The sequence below is a fragment of the Arctopsyche grandis genome, chromosome 5, assembly GCF_051622035.1.
Source record: "Arctopsyche grandis isolate Sample6627 chromosome 5, ASM5162203v2, whole genome shotgun sequence".
NCBI classification, from domain to species: Eukaryota; Metazoa; Arthropoda; class Insecta; order Trichoptera; family Hydropsychidae; genus Arctopsyche; species Arctopsyche grandis.
This window is the reverse complement of record NC_135359.1, coordinates 27,880,972-27,901,204: the sequence shown is the minus strand read 5'-3', so window position 1 is coordinate 27,901,204 and position 20,233 is coordinate 27,880,972. Positions and strand designations below refer to the sequence as shown.

Here is a 20,233-nt window from a genome sequence, read left to right as displayed (position 1 = left end):
AGAACTCACTCCTTGAATGGAAATCTCTCTCAAGTACCGCCTTTTTCTCAACACATCTTGGATAAATGCGAGAAAAATAATATCCAAACCTCCAACAAGGTAAGAGTGACGATGGATGATAGCTTAGCTAATAGAAACCTGTATTTAGCCACGTACAATGTAAGAACGTTATCGAGTGAAGGAAGTGTGCTTGCATTAGAGAATGAATTAGAAAATATCAAATGGGATATAATAGGACTTAGTGAAGTAAGACGAAAACAGCAAAACCAAATAATCCTAAAAAGTGGTAACTGTCTCTACTGGAGAGGGCTACCAAATGGTAGAATAGGAGGAGTAGGGTTTCTTATCAATAAGAGAATAGAAAGAAATATTGTAGAAATAAGCGACATATCGGAACGTATATGCTATATAGTATTAAGAATCTCGAGCAGGTACACTTGTCAAATCTTCCAAGTGTACGCCCCCACATCTAGCCACCCAGACGAGGAAATAGAAGACTTCTACGAAAAAATACAGGACGCATACGATAATAGCCGTCACCACTTTAAAATAGTCATGGGCGACTTTAACGCAAAAATAGGACAAAAGGCAAATACTGAAAGAGCAGTAGGCAATTTTGGTACCGGCCAAAGAAACGACAGAGGCGATCGCCTCATAGAATTCGCAGAACACAACAGGCTCTTTATCACTAATTCATTTTTCAGGAAAAACACCAACAATAAGTGGACTTGGGAGAGTCCTAAAGGAGACAGAAACGAGATCGATTTCATCCTAACAAATGCCCTGCACTCCGTTAAAGACGTTAGTGTTTTAAGTAAAGTAGATATAGGTAGCGATCACAGATTAGTCCGTGCCAAGATGGCCATTAATATAAATTGCGAACGTAGGAAATTAATAAAAGGATGCAGTAACTCTCCAGATTTCGCTCAACTAAGGTCTAGGAAAAAGGAATTCGAACTCGAACTTGGAAATCGATACGGGAAATTAAACCCAGAAGCAGACATCGAGGAATTGAACACTGTAATTAGTTCGGTTCTAACCTCAACAGGTAAGAAATTAGGTGGATTCAGGAAACAGATTAAATTAAGCAAAATTTCAGCGGAAACAAAAAACCTAATTAAGCATAAAAGGAATTTAGATAGGGATAATAATAAGCAAGAATACAATCTAGTAAATAAGGAAATTAAAAAGAGAATAGTCAGGGATGTCAGGGATTTTAACAGCAAGCTAATAGAAAATACCATTAAGAATAACCGTAGCCTGAAAAAGTGCAAACAGGATCTTTTCTTAGGCAAAAACCAAATGATCGCAATCAGATCAGAGAGCGGAGTAATAATTAGGAATAGAGAAGAAATCATAGACAGAGTTTACACGTTCTATGCAAAACTATACGAGAACGACAACGGCCAATTCCCCGCTCTGGAATCGACACACGGCCAAAGGGTTCCTGCAGTATTGCCTAGCGAAGTAGAGGCCGCGCTAAAAACTGCAAAGAACGGTAAATCCCCAGGGGAAGATAATATTCCCATTGACTTACTAAAATGTGGCGGCCCCCCCCTAATTAATATCTTAGCTAGGCTTTTCAGCAAATGCATCCAGAACCAAGCTATACCAGAAGGATGGAATAACGCAACTATCATTTTAATACACAAAAAAGGCGACAAAAGCGATATCAAGAACTACCGACCCATTAGTCTACTTTCAGCGGTCTACAAGCTCTTCACGAAGGTTATTACAGAAAGGCTGAAGAATATCCTCGACGAGAACCAACCTGTAGAGCAGGCAGGGTTTAGGGCAAATTTCAGCACAATGGACCACCTCCAAGTAGTTGGCGAACTAATCGAGCGCGCCAACGAATATCAACGGCCATTGTGCCTAGGTTTCGTCGATTATGAGAAAGCCTTCGATACAGTTAGTCATAATGCAGTACTTAACGCTCTAAAAACACAGGGAGTGCCGGAAACCTATGTGGGACTGTTAGCTGCAATATATAAGAATGCCACAGCTTCGGTTAAAATTTTTTCAGGTACAGATAGATTTAGCATAGGAAAAGGAGTAAGACAAGGAGATACAATCTCGCCCAAGTTATTCAATGCGGTGCTTGAGGGAGTTTTCAGGAAATTGGATTGGGATACAGCCGGAGTAAGCATCAATGGTCGCTTTTTGAGTCACCTTCGGTTCGCAGACGATATAGTTTTAGTAGCTCGTGATTCAGCTGACCTACTTATCAGACTAACACAGCTGGACAGGGAAAGTAGAAAAGTAGGATTAAAAATTAACGTAGATAAGACTAAACTAATGTTCAATAGTTATTGCATGCCTGATAGCATCCCCTTAGATGATAAACCAGTAGAAGTAGTAAATAATTATTTATATTTAGGTCAAATAATTGACATGTCTGGTAGTAAAAATGAAGAGATAAAGAGACGTATGAAATTGGGGTGGAGTGCATTTGGACGGATGAATGCTGTTTTTAAATCAAAAATGCCACTCTGCCTGAAGAAAAGGATCTTTGATCAATGCGTTTTGCCAGTGATGACGTATGGATGTGAAACTTGGACACTGAACGCCAAGATGCAAAATAAAATCCAATGCACTCAAAGAAGTATGGAACGCTGTATGCTTGGCATAACGAGGAAAGACAGGAAGCGGAACACGTGGGTGAGAAATATGACAAGGGTAGTGGACATAGTGGATAGAGTGAAGAGATTGAAATGGCAATGGGCGGGTCACGTAGCTAGGAGGATGGACGAAAGGTGGACAAAAGAAGTGCTTGAATGGTACCCGAGAGAAGGCAAAAGAGTAAAAGGAAGACCGCAAGGAAGATGGGTGAACGAAATTAGGAAAATGTGCGGAATGAGATGGATGAGTGTTGCGCAAAACAGAGACGAGTGGAAGCGTGTTGGAGAGGCCTTCATCCAGCAGTGGATGGCGAATGGCTGTAAATGATGATGATGATGATATGGCATGCAGTTTTTTCAAGTTAGTATATCGCTCTTAACCGATAATAGTTGGATACCTCGTCAAAATTGCATCGGTTTTTAGATCAGTTATAAATATATATATATATATATATATATATATATATATATATATATATATATATATATATATATATATATATATATATATATATATATGTATCAAAATAAATATAGAATTTTAAAAATAAGATTTAAAATTTTTCTTACTTTGTTGTTTCAAACCCATCAAAACGACTATGAAAGTATAAAACGTGAAAACCATGTATATTAATGCGGTTTCAGCTTCCCTAGACATACCTTTCGGAAAGCGTAACACAGTCGACCATCTTCCATGGACTTTGTTCCGTTTATGGCCCAAGAAGGTGAGGTGTTTGTCCTTTTTTTTTCCGCATCATAACCACCCGCCGCACTTCCATTACGACTCGATTTCATAAAACCCTTTAACGACACCGTCCCGCTTAACGACCGCTAAGGGTTAAACGCGAGCGCAACTCGGTCGCGTTATTGCACCAACCGACACATAATAAACGCTTAAATCGAAAGTGCGAACCCTTTCGCGACGAACTTGTCCATTAAGCGCTCGCGTTACGCTAATCCCAAAGTTCGCAATCATCGACGTTATTATCATCAGAAAGCTCCGATCGTATCGCGCTCCAAACTTTGTTACGGCCTAAAAGCTTTCGCCGCTGGACCCTCGTTAGCCGAAATGTCGATACGGAAAGCTCAATTAGTAAGATAAGTTGACCCCGCACAGATTCACTCACGCAATTTATATGAAATGTAAACTTCAAATGATTCGGTACGGAAGTGGACTCGCGTTGCGAAGAAACGACTCAAAGTTTTCACTTCAATCGTACGTGGACAAAAATACACGCATTCGGTTCCGAGTGCTTTATCATTTGCCTTTCAGAGCTTTCTCCTTCTGGATTACTTCATTTTTTATTATTACTAGCCTCTTCTTACTTAGCTTTCGATTTTTGCGTCCGATTTCGTCCGACGAAATTTGGGTTCTTATCCTATTGTTTTCAAACTTTGCCATTTTGCTCGGTTTGGTCATCATTATATGTGGAAAGTCCGCCACTACGATGGTGATAGACACGTTTGAAAATACTCCATCATCTTTCTCGGTGACGTCTATTGTCCACGTTTTGGACAATAGACAATGACGTCTATTGTCCACATTTTTGCCGGATTTATCCACACTTTATCGATCGTTTCCTCCCTTTTCGCCACCCTCTCGCTATATCAGATTTTAATTTTCTTTTTCACTCTATATTTTTTCTTTGTTTATTTTTATTTTGAACATTTTATCCGTACACATAGTAAGATTACCTGTTAAGCCACAGTATTCCAAACTCAATTTTGGTGGTGGCAATTTTGTTCCATCTCAAAAAGCATTGTCAGATAGCACCAGCAAACTCTTACAAAGTGTTTGGTTTAGATAAAGATATATACGTTCAAAATTCCATTCCTTCTGGAATTCACGATTTCTTCACAATGGTTGTTATGTTTCCTTACAATCTAAGAGGGAAAATTATGATTTATGATTTTTGCTTTTGCTTTCGAACTATTTAATCGATAGTCCTTATTTATTAATTAAAATCCTATTACAATTTGTAATCAGATTCCTCCGTAATCCTTCATTATTTCATATTAATCCGTCTTATACAAACCATGCCTGTATTTAATTTTTATATAGATTTTGCTCTTCTTTCAACAATATTCTCCTTTATATTGATCCTTTTTGCTGTTCATTTTCTTACTGTAAATTTCTATTGTCTTGCCATTTTTCTTAGTATGTATAGCTTGTCTGCATGTATCCTATATCTCCAGCTATTCAATGCTTTTCTTCTTTGTTTTTTTTTTCATTTTTAGATTTTGTGTAAATCTTTTAAACGTTTTACTGTTAGATTCTGTTTAAAAAAATGACATTTTAGATACACATTTGTAAATCGATTGGTTGGAGGCACAGGACATTGTTTAAAATCGATGCTTTTTTTCCACGCACAATACAGGAACGTGCTTATTATACATGTATTCGTAATCATCAAGAAAATCCAGTGGATTAGAAACCAAGATCCGTCAACTGGTAAACAATTACTTCACAAGTGAGCTATATTGCAAAAAAAAATACTTAGCATGATTGGCGGGAAATATTATGTAAAATATATTGAAACGGATACTGGATGAGGCACGGGCTTAAGCCGGAAGCGGGGATGCATCCGGCTTCCGTTTAATCACGCGTCTCTCCCCGTAATTAAATTCGCGACGACGCCAGTGGCGGCACGTAACCGACGACAAATTGGTCGACAAAAACGGTCGACTTGTTAATGAGTCGAGCCGAGAAGACTACAATTAGTCAACAAGATAATTGGTAGAGACAATAATTGTTGAAGTGAGGAAACACCAGCTAAGGGAAGACGAACCGGCTAGAAGGGGGGTGGGTCACCGCTCGTGAAACTTTCATTTATTGCGTACATAAATTCATTTTCATTTGCTGTTTGTTTATTTTCGTTCGTTTGCGGAATATTACCGCTGAGTCCTGTCGTCTATTTCGTTCCTAGTGGAAAGAAAGAACTCTCCTGTTGAAATTCAACCGTAAACGCATACTAAATGAATCGTGCTTTGTGTTTTCTTATACACAGCGGACTAGAACTACTGCGCTTCTGTTTGAAAGTTTATATCTTTCAAACCAATAACGTTGCGGATATACAATTTAAAGCTAGAAACAGTTTATCTCTTTGTATTTATTAAAATGCAGACTTTCATTCTAACCAGATACATATTAAGGCCGTAATTCCATAGTATAGTAAAAAAGAGAAATGTCGGAACTCAAATTATCTCAAATTGGATAAAAATGAAAATCTTAGAAGTGATTAAATATATGCAGTAGTGTCATTCAATTTCTGTAACAACTGATTTCCAACAAAGAAATCTTCTGATGCATAATTGTATACATACTATTGTATAATATGCTGTTGCGTATGGGGTGGGTGGAGGATCCAAATAAAAGGCCAAAGTCGCTTCACAGCATTTATTGGGTGATTAAGGAGATCCACGCACTGCCAGTGCTCCGTCCAGAATGCATTGGTATGGCCTAAGTACCTGCTTATAAAGGGCATGTCGCTCACTGCATCTGCATATTGTTATAGTCACGTACTAGATATGCAGTCCCACAATCTCGGCATGCAGTTCCACGCTTTCGCGCTATCAGTTCTGAGAATTCTAGCGGGAAATGGCTGGGTGCCGTTGCCGGCCACGAAGTCCATTCGGGGTTCTCCATTGTTAACGGACAGCACTTAAGCCTGGAGATAATCCTCGAAAACCAATTACAACGGCGGGTCCTTTTAGCATATGCTAAAATCATCATCTACAGCCATTACTTATCTACATTATTTAAGGTATATACATATATAGGTATGGCACAAGTTGTTTTGAACGGTTATAATATGAACATTTAAACCCAAAAGCATGTGTATTTTTATTTGTTATCTGATTGGCTGATTGAATTTAACCAATTTTCTATATATGGTAGTATGCAACATAATGGGTAGATCTCGCGGTTGAACAGTTTTGGTTTAACCTGTGTTAATGCCCTAATATTTATTTATTTATGTAAGTTTAAGTTTGGACCATTGTGTAATTAAAGGAGTCCCCAATGAGCCACAATGGTTAAAATTATACATAGAGATGAGAAAAAAATATATATTTACAGACAAAAATACATTTATTCATAATTATAAAAAACAATAGCAGATAAAGTAAAAATATCACATAACAATTACATAGTAGGGAATGTGTTGAATCTACAGATAGCACCAATATAAAAGAACCAGTCTTAAATACAAAATATCCCTGCGAGGCGCAAATGGAAATTAGAAGATTAAATTCTACTTATACATCACATCCAATTATAAAAATAATGATGAGCGCGGGCCACTAGACCAATATGTAAGTTAAAATAATCTCCGATAACCTACGTTCGCTCAGATGGAAAATATCACATTCGGGCACGGCAGCAACGAACATTCATTAAAAAGTCCGATTGTTCTTGGAATAGGATCCATCCGATAAAGAACTGTGCGGGCAGTAGGTACCATCAAATGATGATGCCTACCACGCACATAATTAATAGGGACATGAGTCCCAACTGTTACAGCAACGACGCGCATGACGTATTACCACATAGAAGCTAGAGAACAAAACGAATTATTATATAATGTATTTCATATAAAATTCCCCAAATATAATTATTATTTTATTTATACGATTATGTCATTCACATGGAAATATGCGTGCAATATGGAGTGCAGTTCCGTTTTTTGAGTCTCGGTGTATGTATATACGAGCATTCGAAGTTGAAGAATCGCCGTTTTCCAAGTTGATACGAGCATGCTGACTGAATACGGAAAGATGTTTGACAAGTAGTAGCATTTTGAATTTCAGCATTGAGTGCTTTGCTGTCTCTCTTTCTCTGTACAACTTTCGTATGCCCCCTCCGCTTTTGTTCTTCGCATTTTTAACAGGAACGTCACGAACCTCATTTTCATCTATTTTCCCCGTCGAAAATATCTAGTATGTATGTATGTATGTATGGGTGAAAATTCTATGCTAAATTGCAACGCTCGTTTCACACAATACAATATTATAATAATTCGCTCTAGCGTATCGCGCCAAAGTACTTCGCAAAACAACAGGTCTTTTGAATTGTTCATTTTGGATTAACTTTGTTCCAGGGGGTTCTTTGCCTATGAATATATTATTGCATGTATAAATTCTGGTAATTAAAATTTGATAACAGCAGGTATATGAGATATGAAATTACATACATATATACACTGCCTTATGAGATATGAAATTGTTGATGACATCACTAAGATTATATAAGTGTAGTCGATGTTTAATTATTAAATTTCCAATTTTTTTTTTCAGCGGAGAATGAGTTTTTCATTTTATTTGTGCATACATTATGAATGAGAACATAATCATAATATATTTGACCAAAAATGAATTTATGAAGTAGTAATTCGTTCTCATTGCTTCAGCAATGAGAATACATATATGTTCATATATATAATATAATTACATACATATAATTTAATACTCACGAGGAGCATACATATGTGTAATGAAATATATTATATGGAACTAAATATTATGATAAAACAACATAAGTACATATTTAAAAGCTGAACTCAAGGTTATTTACATTCAATTTTAAAATACAATAAATATTTTAAATTAAGTAGCATTTTATGAATTCTGTTCAATACTTTTGATTCCATTTTCTCAATAACTCAATATTGGATTAAATTTATCAGATTTACTTCATTTCCCGCATAAGGAGAAGTGTACACCTTTCTCCAAGAATTTTATCGTATTACCATTTCGAATGACGTAATTCACCACTTAAATACTAGATAATATGAAATTGAGTTACACGCTGAATAGTTTCCCATGAAATTTTATTATACCTACGCCTATTTATGAATGCGATTTTCTTTTGTAAGGGTCTTATTTAGGGCAGGTTTTTCCGCGTCGTCGCGCTCGGCATGTTCGCAATAATAACTATAGTAATTCCGGTACAACTTCGCTAGTAAATTTGCAAATTCCCGCAAAACACCTATTATATTCCCGCCTAGCCTCGGAATCAATTTTTCACCCCCTCGTCCTACGCCTTGGGGGGATATTTTCCCTAACTTTCCTCAAACCGGAGAGAGAGAGTATCTTCCCTCGCCTGCCGAAAAGAGTCCCGGCTAACCCATACTCCGTCGTAGGTAAGGTTACCCAATAAATCTACGTCTCAAACAGTCGAGCCCTATATTTGTATATAAGTTTCTCATGTGTGTGTGTGTGTATATATAAAGAGGTTTTCCTTCTCCTCTGTTACCCCTCAACCCGTCTGATACTTGCCAATCTTTTGTTCGCCTGTTGAAAATTGAAAATTGCTACCTCGACCCCCCCGCTCCTTAAATGGCTTCCGTTCGTGTGTGAAATTTTCAGACGCTTGCTCGCGATCTGAATATAATATATAGGTTGCAATTTCACCACAGATTTGCCAATTAATTTTACAACAGATTTAACCATTGTTGACGTGCGAACGACGAAACTCAACACTTTCCATCAGTCTTTTGAACTTTCGCTAACACTCACTGTGTTCATTGTTGCTTTTGACATACTTGTAAGACTCGATGTTTATATTTCATACTGTATAAAAAAGTATATAGATCTAATAGTTATATTTGTATACATATAACTATTTGTACATAAGCCCTAAACGATGATGTCTGTGAAATTTCGCCTTATTTATTTATTTACATACATATGTATATACCAGGAAGGCCTTACAGGTAAATCCCAATGCGCCTTCCTGGCCAATTACAAATTACAATTACAAATACAAATGCAGCATTTTTATTACAAGTCGTTGAATTGCGAGACACTGAAAAACTCGCAAATTAACGAGACATCTATGAATTGTACATAAATTTTATTGTACATCAATCATACTTCAAATAGTGGTGACATAGTAGGTAGGAAGGATTTTTAGCCAATTTTTTTTTCCGGGAACCGTTTCAACAATGAAATCAGAGAAAATTGGCAAACTCTAATAGGAAACGATCAACCTGGAGTCACAAATCCAGGTCTGACCAACAGCATACTCTGAAAAAATTCATTTTCATTCAGGGATTGAACCCGGCACCTTCTTGACGCTAAGCAGAAGCTTAACGACCGAGCTATGCTGCTGGCTAATATTATATTTTATATTATACTAATATTATATTTTATGTCTTATATTTTAATCACACTGAACTCCCATGTGTTTTTTTATTTAAATCTGAATACAAAAGTGAATTGAACAGATACGATCAAATGTAAGTCGGAACTGAATATACCAGAATCTCTGCTTTATAAAGAAGCATTTGCGTGTCGTACTAATCTTTATGATTATCATTGGAATAAACAATACATTGTTTCGTTTGTAGCGATTAATCACCATACAAAATTTCATAAATTTTCTGTAATATATGTAACTTTGACGCAATACTACGGACTGACTATACGTCATGAGAAGTAATTATTATAGTTGTAAAACGTCATGGCAATAAATATTATTATAGTCATGCAAGAGATCATCTTACGAATTTATATATGTAGTATTTGAATGCGACTGTTTTCAATTACAATTAATATAATCCTTAATAATATTCAGATGTAACTTCTAAAATCACCATCGTATTTCAAACAAAATTCGACTAAAGAGATTTTGTGTAATATACATATTTTTGATTCAACAAAATTGTTTACGTGTTGAAGATTTTATCGTAATGAAAATTGATTGATTTTATCGCATTTCGAAAAAATGTTGTACCAAATACGTATATTCGGAGTTAATTGGAACAATAAAATTGAAATATTATCTTCGCACAATATTTTCTCTACGACCAATAAATTTACATAAAAATCCACTCCTCTCCCATACACACACACAAACTGGAGAAATAAAAAAGGTTTGAATCGATTTATAAGAAAGTTGCCTTTGGTAGTATATTCCACGGTAAAAGAATCTTATCTCGTCCTTGTGCCGTAATCGATACCGGTTCTGGTCCTGTATCGCCCATTTCCCACGGTATATATCAAATTGACAACACCGTTTCACCTGTTCCGCATCGCCGAGTCGCAACAAACTCCCTCGGGTTCTTCCCTTTACCCCCGGAACGAATTTGAATCTATGAAATATCTGCTAAACTCGTACTTCGGTGAATAAATATTCTTCGGAAAAAAATATAAGCTATCCCGTGTTCACTGTTTATTTTTTACTTTGTGTAATTTAACGTATTACATAATCTTTAGTTATGTTGTCGCATTTTGCCATGTCAGCGCAGTGTATACCGCAAATCCGCTTAACGTGCGGTTTTTCACGAACGTCGTCTTTATTTATACATGAGGAAATTCTAATTTAGTTTTCCCCGTTATACTGCGGTGTCTTTCGCTTTGGAGATAGTTCAAGCTGTTAACACGGTTTTGTATCATAATCCCGACAAGCTGATATTCCAAAATGCTTGACAATCAAAAACCATGAATTTAAACCATACAGATTTTCATGGCATGAAACTTTTCTGTTTCGTTTTCTTATCGTTAGAAAATTGTTGCATATATGTATGTCCATACTAGTAGACACTATAAAATTACATGTTATATTCTTAACAGCTGAAAATCTAATGCTATAATTTTTGTATCAAACTTATCTGCCAACATGTTGAAGAAGAGAAATAATTTGATATTGATTTTTGAATTCTTTTTATGGTCATAAATTATGTTCACATTACATCTTAGGTCTATTCTAATAGCTACTGATCCAGTGATCATTTTCTATTTTATCTTTTCTTTGTATTTATAATATAATCTTATTATTTTAATGTTAGTGCATATAGCACAATAGAGAAACAGCTCAATAACCTATTTACGATTTAAAATAGCATAATTTATCTATGAAAGTTGAGTCTTAAGTCATTGGGCTTGCTTGTTACTTGTATGTAGACAAGTATACATAGATAAAATGTACTATATAAATTCTAAATATAATAAATTCAATATTTTAAATATGATATTTTGAAAAATTTCACATTGAACAACCAAATCTGACCAAAATCCAAAATATTGTCCATGTAATTTTTGCACCTCGTTTACTACAAGATACAATTAGCTTATCAACCTTATCGGTATTAACACATGTGCATACATGTACGTACATATAAAAATATTGATACATATTGTATTTTCACATTTGATCTCATACACATATGTAAGACTGATCAATAATATCTACATGTATGTGTGTAATATATTTTGAACGTCATTCAGATAGGCAGGCCTTCGTTCCTGTGATTTCAAAAGCCTAAACTGACCAAATATATCTCAAATTCGATTAAATCTGAATCGTTCTTGAGAGGATTATTACCATTAATGCGATATTATAACAAATGGGCAAACGCGTTGCAAGCGTCCGCACCCCTTTTCGAATGCAACGGGCCATAATTCAAATGCAATTGCACCTCGTGGCAAAAGAGAGGGCGAAGTACAGGGGGACACAAAAGTGTTGTATTTTGTTGCGGCGTTAAACCGGTCGTTAAGAGCCGCTTTAGTAGCGCATTATGCCGCTAAAGCGATACCCGGACACTTTACGTGTTAAACGCCTCAGGCTCTCAACACATTCGCGCCCCATAAATCTCATATCTCGAATCGGCAAGGTACTTACCCGACTACTTATCCCAACTGCATCTGTTTGCAGTAATAATAATTATTAATGTATCGTCGTCTTCCTTGTTATAATTTCTGCGTTCAGTGCATTAAATGTACATACATGTATATTTAGAGCACATTGGTGATAAATTGTCATACATCAGAATAATTCCGAATTTCTTTTGGATTTTTAAATGCTTTTTATTATTATTAAATTATGTTTACAGTGCATCTTATATCTATTTTAATAGCTACTGATCTACTGATCATTTTCTATTTTACAATTTTATTTTATTTTTGTTAGTAATTATAGTATTATACTATTCGAATGTTAATGTAGCATAATAGAAAAAAGAGCTCAATAACCTATTTACATTTCTTATAAAAATTATTTATATTAGACTACACTCCAATTTATTATTTTTATTGTAAGGTCTTTTGGCGTTTTTCAATGGTTGGTTTTGGAAAAGAATTGATATCTATTATATATGATATACGCTGTATGCTTGGCATAACGAGGAAAGACAGGAAGCGGAACACGTGAGTGAGAAGTATGACAAGGGTAGTGGACATAGTGGATAGAGTAAAGATATTGAAGTGGCAATGGGTAGGCCACGTGGCTAGAAAAATGGACGAAAGGTGGACGAAGGAAGTGCTTGAATGGTATCTGAGAGAATGCAAAAGGGTAAAAGGCAGACCGCATTGACGATGGGTTGACGAAATTAGGAAAATGTGTGGGGTGAGATTGATGAGAGTTGCCCAAAACAGAGACGAGTGGAAGTGTGTTGGAGAGGCCTTCATCCAGCAGTGGATGATTAATGGCTGTAGATAATGATGATGATGATGATATATGATCATGTACAGTCATTGTCTATGTACTACTGGATGATTGGCTCTCTGACGCGCTTCCATTCGTCTCTGTTTTGAGCAACTCTCATCCATCTTAACTCACACATTTTTCTAATTTCATCCACCTTGTGGCCTTCCTTACATTCTCTCAGGTACTATTCGAGCACTTATTTCGTCCATCTATCGCCCGTTCTTCTACATAGCTATGTGACCCGCACATTATCATTTCAATCTCTTTACTCTCTACATTATACCAACCATCCTCGTAAATTGTATTGGCAAAACCAAATGAATCATTTTATAAAGTTACCAAAGTGCTATATTGGAATATGAAAACAGGAAAAATTGTATTAACAATTTAATTAAAACAAATCGTGGACTTCACCATTGTGCTCTACGGATGTTTTATATACACATTTTTATATACCTTCTTTTGTTCTTGCATCATTTTTTTCTGCTTTTGCGTTTTTCCTTTTATTCTATGTATTTTTTTTTCTCTTGTTTGTAGGTCATTGTGGCGCATTAGGTTCTTCCTGTAATGCCACAATAATTCAAAACAGTAAATAAATTAATAAATATTTGATTATTTGAGTATTTAAAAAGTCTAAGCCATCGGTTTTTGGAATAAGAGTCATAGAACAATTGAGTAATTTTTGTAAACATATACATATGTATATTCATATGTGTAAGCCATGTGAGATATGTATTCTCTCGAGTACCATTCGAGCACTTCTTTCGTCCATTTTTATTCTATCTACGTAGCTCACCCATTGCCATTGCCATATGCCAAGCATACAGCGTTCTATTTTTTTGTGATATATTCATCTACATATGTATATAAAAATGGCTATTTCGTCACAGTGATAATTATACTGATGATTGTTGGCACAGACATCACAACGACAATTTACAGTTTTTTTGAACCGTAATCACATTTTATCAATTGCTTAAATACGTGCACTTGGTTACAAGTTTTATATTAAATTAAAGTTAAAATTATAACTTTTGTATACTTCATTTCTAAAAAACTTGTATGCGAATAGAATATGTAAATGAGAATAAAATTGCACTCAATTTATCTGAATTGTAGACTTGTTTTTGGGGTTTTGTGTGTTTATCCAATTTTATTCGTCCTGTGCTTAAATCGAAAAGCATGGTGATCGACTCGGTAAAATTGCATCCGTTCTTCGTCAGACATGACAAATGTAGATAAACGAAACTACAAATTAGTTTAACCGACCAGAGATCGTCAAACTTACATTCAATCTAATTTTCAAGATATATAGTATATTCCGAGACCAACGTGCCATTGAATTTTGATTTTGATAATAAAACATTACATTTGTATAATTCGTCGATCAATGTTTGCTGCCTCCAAAATTACCAGAATGAAAAAGTAGTACACGCTGAAATTATTAATATTTCTATACATACATACTTATATATAAGTGTGAGTGTATTATTTTAATACACAAAAAATGATATAATATTCTAATGAAGTTCATGCATACAGATCATTTACATTAATTTGAATATACATACATATGTGCTCCCCAATGAATATATTATACTTAAATATTTTTATCCTTAAAATTTGTTTTAAATATGTGAAGACATGCCTTTTGACAGATATTACAATTGCCGGAAGTTAGTCACATTATCTAGTTTAACATTCGTACCAGAACGATTTCTATTCCAATTAGTTTTTTGTAGACATGTTATTTTCGAATGCATTCAACCGAAGACGGTACAATAATGTCGAAATATAAATCGACTAAGACGTATGTCAATCATCTATTTCTCGTATATAATTGATCTTAAATATTCTTAAATAAGTACGTTTGAAAAACTTCGATCAAATATACGACACGAAAATTTTCTTACACGGAAGCTATAATTTTACGTTTGTTTTAATTTGAATTTTAACGTCTTTTGATACCAACTTAATTGCGAAACTTTTTAAATAACTCTGCTTTAATACAGTATAAAATATTTTACGTAAATATATATAAGAAAGCTCACTTGTTGCTAACCTAAAAGGTTTCTCAACGATCTAATACATACATATGTACATCTACAATTACCACAGATTGAATAGCACGGCTCGCCTGATATTTATTCATGAACTTCTACCATTATTTTCCAATCTTGACTTCCAATCACATATCAACATCATTTCCCAAAGTCTTCTGACGCATTTCTACTACCAATACCAATTGTTATATGAGACAAAATTATTAAGACAGCATTCGTTTTCTGCTTCGCTTTTCCGGTTGAGAAAGGAGCTAATATTTATACAGAGCACGATGTTTTCAATGAATAATATGTATTTTCTTCGTATTTTTCTTTCTATTATAATTTAACCGCATCATTTTAATTTTAATTTTTTTAGACCTTCAATATAAAGCAACATAAACGACACGGTTAAATATCAATAACAATATTAACATGCATCTTACCGTATATACATATGTTTCACATTATTGTAATATAATGAATGAATTAAATTAAAATTGTCCAATACGTCCCCTAAGCTATTTTTAATGTGTCAGTTGGTATAACAGAATCTGTTGGCTTGGGCTAGTAAATGTGTTTTTTTTATTCAAAAAGCATTTTAAATATCAATAATCTATTTAAAATTTAAATGAGATTATTTGCCACAAATCCTCCATAAGTCCCCCTTCAAATATATTCATCCCTTGCTTTTATATACCCACGTGCGAGCGTCGTTTTCTTCCCTTAAAGCTCGTTCTCGTCCCCCTTATATAGGCTGGCAACAATCAAATTCCTGTCACGGTAATCTTTGTAATTGGTTCCTAATACCTTCTCTGTCACCGGGGGATTTTCACGAAGACGACATTCTTACCACGACATTGGGAAGGAGGGGAAACATGGAAAATGCCAGGAAGGAAACTACCCTGAAGGGAAAATAAACGAGTGCATCTCGCTGACTTCCAGCGCGATGAGTGCTGTAACTTTGCGCATGATTAAACATTTAAGTTGTATATTCTCTAATGAGTTTAAAACTATACATTGAAAATACTCTTCTTTCACAAAATGCAACTTCTGAATAATTTATTTTGATTAAATCATTCTGCGCTTTGGGTAAGTGTAAAAATTTGTTTTTATAAGCGTATTTTATTTATTATAAAACACGTTGTTGATTTTTAGATGTTGAAAATCCATCAAACGTAAGTGACAGTTTAATGTGTCGGAAAAAACATTTTTTTAATTAATAATGTTTCTTTTGTTACAGACATCCTTGACGAACGACTCGAGGGAGCGTTTTCAGCGTCCGAGCAATAAAACAGTGAGTGCGAAACGTAACGTTTTAATTAGAATTACTTAACGGTAGACGTTAAGCGTAAATTTTCGTTTATATGATATGAAAAAAAATACACGTTCCAAATTATACTTTTAAATTTACCGCCGGTCATACATTTTAAGAAAGGTCGTACGTCATACGGTCGCGTTCGTTGCGGGGTCAGAAATGACCGTGCAATATGTTCACGTGATAAATTAAACGCTCTCATTTTCTGAACTAATGTTCTACATATAGTAGGTACATATAATGTACATGTGTAATTCTCAAAGTGGAGTGATCATTCTGGCAATTTAAAAAATGGATGGAATTCCACTGCACACATACATATTTATGCGATCTAATGAGGCAAAATACTATTATTGTTTTTTCATGGTATAATTGATATCAAAATTTCCATTTTAATCTATGTAAATTGACAGCATCGAATGACTAATCATGGATGCTCACTTCCAACTTTAGATCAATAGTTCCAGAGCTCTCCGACTACATCATACATAACTCGATATACAATAATGATAACTTGATGTTCTTCCAATCAAATGTACATATATATGAATAGCGATATTCATCCAAACCGATTAATAAGTTTGATTTTATGCTACACCTTATTATCATTTCATTTTAACTGAAATGAAATCATATAAACATATGTATATATTTATATGTGTTTTTGCAATTGAATCTTGAAGTATTTTTCTTCAATTGGTTATGTACATAAGTAACGATAGGTGGAGATATTTATATGCAGAAAAATCTATACGAGTCTTTTACAATGTCTCTCATTGGTTTTTCTCAGTGATAAACGATTCGTCTACAAATCAATACAGTCATAAAGGTGATCCTGTGTATGTTCAACGACTCAAAATATTATTAAGACTGGAGTCTGGACATTATAAGCACAGTATGTAATTTAATTTATCAATGAAATTTAATTTTGTCTTTCTTTGCATCTATAACTAAAATAATAAACAGCTTATAAAATGTATTACACCCAGAGACTCTACGAGAAGCTTATCTGCAGGTAAATCTCAATGTGAATGACCACCCTTTGCTATTAAAACCAATTCAATTGTTGTACTTTTGTACAAGAAATGCTCAGTTAAAATTTTCATTAAAATCCATTTTAATTTATCACATAATATCAAAAATAAATTACACACATCTAGATTATTGTATATACAATGTTATATTATTCACGTTAGCTCTAGCATTCATATGCATGCCGTTTTAATGGTTGAACTCAACATACAAGTTGTACTTGCACAAGTAGTACGCATTCCCTTGATAATCACGTGCTTGCATCTCCAATTAATTCATAATTAATTTAAGCCCCAAGTCCAATTGCCGCATACGTCACCGGGAAATGGAGTCTGGGGGAGAGTGGGAGTGGGGCAACGCTAGGGTATTATAATACCTGTTTTCCCTTCCTCACCAATTATGTTTTAAATTAAAGCATGCAAGTTTAAATTAAATCTTCACTCAACAACGCGGAAGTCGTGGGGGTGACAAACAGGCCTGATTCACCTGAGAACGCGTGAAACATGTATTTATTCGCATCGGGATTCCCCGAGGTGATAAACTTGTACTCGTACTAGTACAGATCTTAGTGTGTAATGAAATGCGATGAACATTCCAATAAAGCAAGCGTGCGATCTTACAAAGCTTTCCCTGATTAAGTGTACGTGGTGTTTGTGAAAGTAATCCAACACTCTGCATTTTCCTTTGTTAGCAAATTGTTACCCGATATGTGTAATCCATTAACGAGAAAACCAATGTCTTAATTTGAAATTGCATGCTTGTTGGAATTGTGTCATTCTTCACGCGTTATAGTCATGTAGATACATATGTACATAGTTTCATAGATACATATGTATGTACATATGTAGTTAGTTAGTTGATGAACCACGTTTCAATCTACATACATATGTACATACGATAGAGATTACTATATCCTACTTGATATGATTGTAAGCAGAGAAAGTATAGTTCAGTTTGGTAATCCGATCTAGGACATCTCAGAGCTCGATATGTTGTAGGTGTATATACATACATATGTATGTACTGTACTCGCACATAATGTGACAATGATCTTAATAAATCAATTCCTCTCTAGCATTATTTGAATTCATATGTAAAGAACTAAATTATATTTGTGTTTTTACTTTTAAAAAAGTGTGCTTGAATTAAATTTGGGATAATTTTTCGCTTCGTAATAAATAGTAAGGCAAAAACTTACTTCAACATGCAATAGTTTTTGCTTTCATTTATATTTCAAACTATTAAGAACTTATAGTATAAATATGTATGTATATCAAAGTATGGAAGTTTACATTCCCTAGCAGTATTCACGTGCAGATTAGATCTTTCAGCCGTGAAAAATACGCAACATTTAAAAGATATATGGCTTTTCACCTCAACACTCCAAAGTACATAACATATACCAAATATGTACGTCACAGTCGAGATTTTAATCAAAATTTTTATACACACTTATGAATATTTGATTGATTCGATGCACTTATAGTGCTGTCTAAAAATATGCACATTATGTATTTTTATCTAGAACAATTACCGTAATGGATTCGCTGCTGTGTTTGAACATTGAATAATAGCCTTGGGTAATTTTGTTAAAAATAATTGACCAGGGTTGCTGAACTTAACTATATTATCAAAAATATAAAAAGCTTTTATCAGACCTAAACTAGAATACGCTTTTAGCATATGGAATCCTCATTTTAAAAAATATATTACATGTATCGAAAGGGTACAAAGGAGAATTACAAAGATTCCTTCTGAACTTAATTCACTTTCTTATAGCGAAAGATTGAATAGAATGAATCTCACTTCACTTGAGACGAGAAGAATAAGAGGCGACTTAAATGAAGTCTTTAAAATACTAAATAATCATTATAAATGTCATATGTACAATCTTATTACATTCAACGAAAACACTCACCTCAGAGGTCACTCGCTTAGACTCCAAAAAGAAAAATCTAATAAATTGATCAGAGATTCCTTCTTTTCAAACACAGTGGTTTCAGTTTGGAATAGTCTTCCCAATGATATTGTAATTTCTGACAACCTTAATATTTTTAAGAATAAGCTTGATGTATTTCTTAAACTTAAAGGATTTCTGTAATTCTTCTTTCCCGATATCTTATTTCTGTTTCTTGTTTACTTTTTTTTCTCTTATTTTTATTTTTATTTTCATATTGTTATTTTGAATGTATTTTACATTTTTTTTCATTTAATTTACAAATATTTTTAAATTGATAAAATATGTATAAATCAAACCCCTTTGATACCGCCTCCCCTAAGTATGTTAAATAAATAAATAAACAATGAATGTATCATATGTTGAAGATCTATATATTGGAGTAGTTGACAACGAAAAACGGTCAACGGATCAGTGCTCGAAACCACACTAGTGCTTTCGGTCACGACACGTGTCCCAGAACCGGCTGTCACGTGCAGCCGGTTTCCGGATTTCGTAGACAACCGGCTAACCGGTTTGTGTGTGTCGCACGACGTTTTGTCCGTCCGTCAACTGCACGCGTCCCTTCGCAGTCGCGGTATATCTCACAATGCGAATAGGAAAAAAAAAAATAGGGAACCGACAAAAACCGGTACTTTTGTTACGAACTCCTGAACTTAACCGAGTGACGTACTCTCTCAATGACAAAGTGAAATATTCGCATTAAGTGGACGTAGAGGTCCTTTTCTGTGTAGAAGAAAAAAAAGGAAGAAGACTTTCATCTAACATTACACATATGTACATACATATATATATATATATATATATATATATATATATATATATATATATATATAT

The 20,233-nt window shown here is 34.4% G+C and overlaps 1 protein-coding gene across 1 annotated transcript in view; it reads left to right on the top strand.

The window, feature by feature from the left end:
• Positions 1 to 20,233, top strand: part of LOC143911513 (uncharacterized) — a 312,973-nt gene that overhangs the window by 115,951 nt on the left and 176,789 nt on the right. Inside the window, exon 4 of the mRNA XM_077430406.1 lies at positions 16,333 to 16,386. The gene's annotated coding sequence lies outside the window, so the exon portion shown is untranslated. The remainder of the gene's footprint in view (positions 1 to 16,332; positions 16,387 to 20,233) is intronic.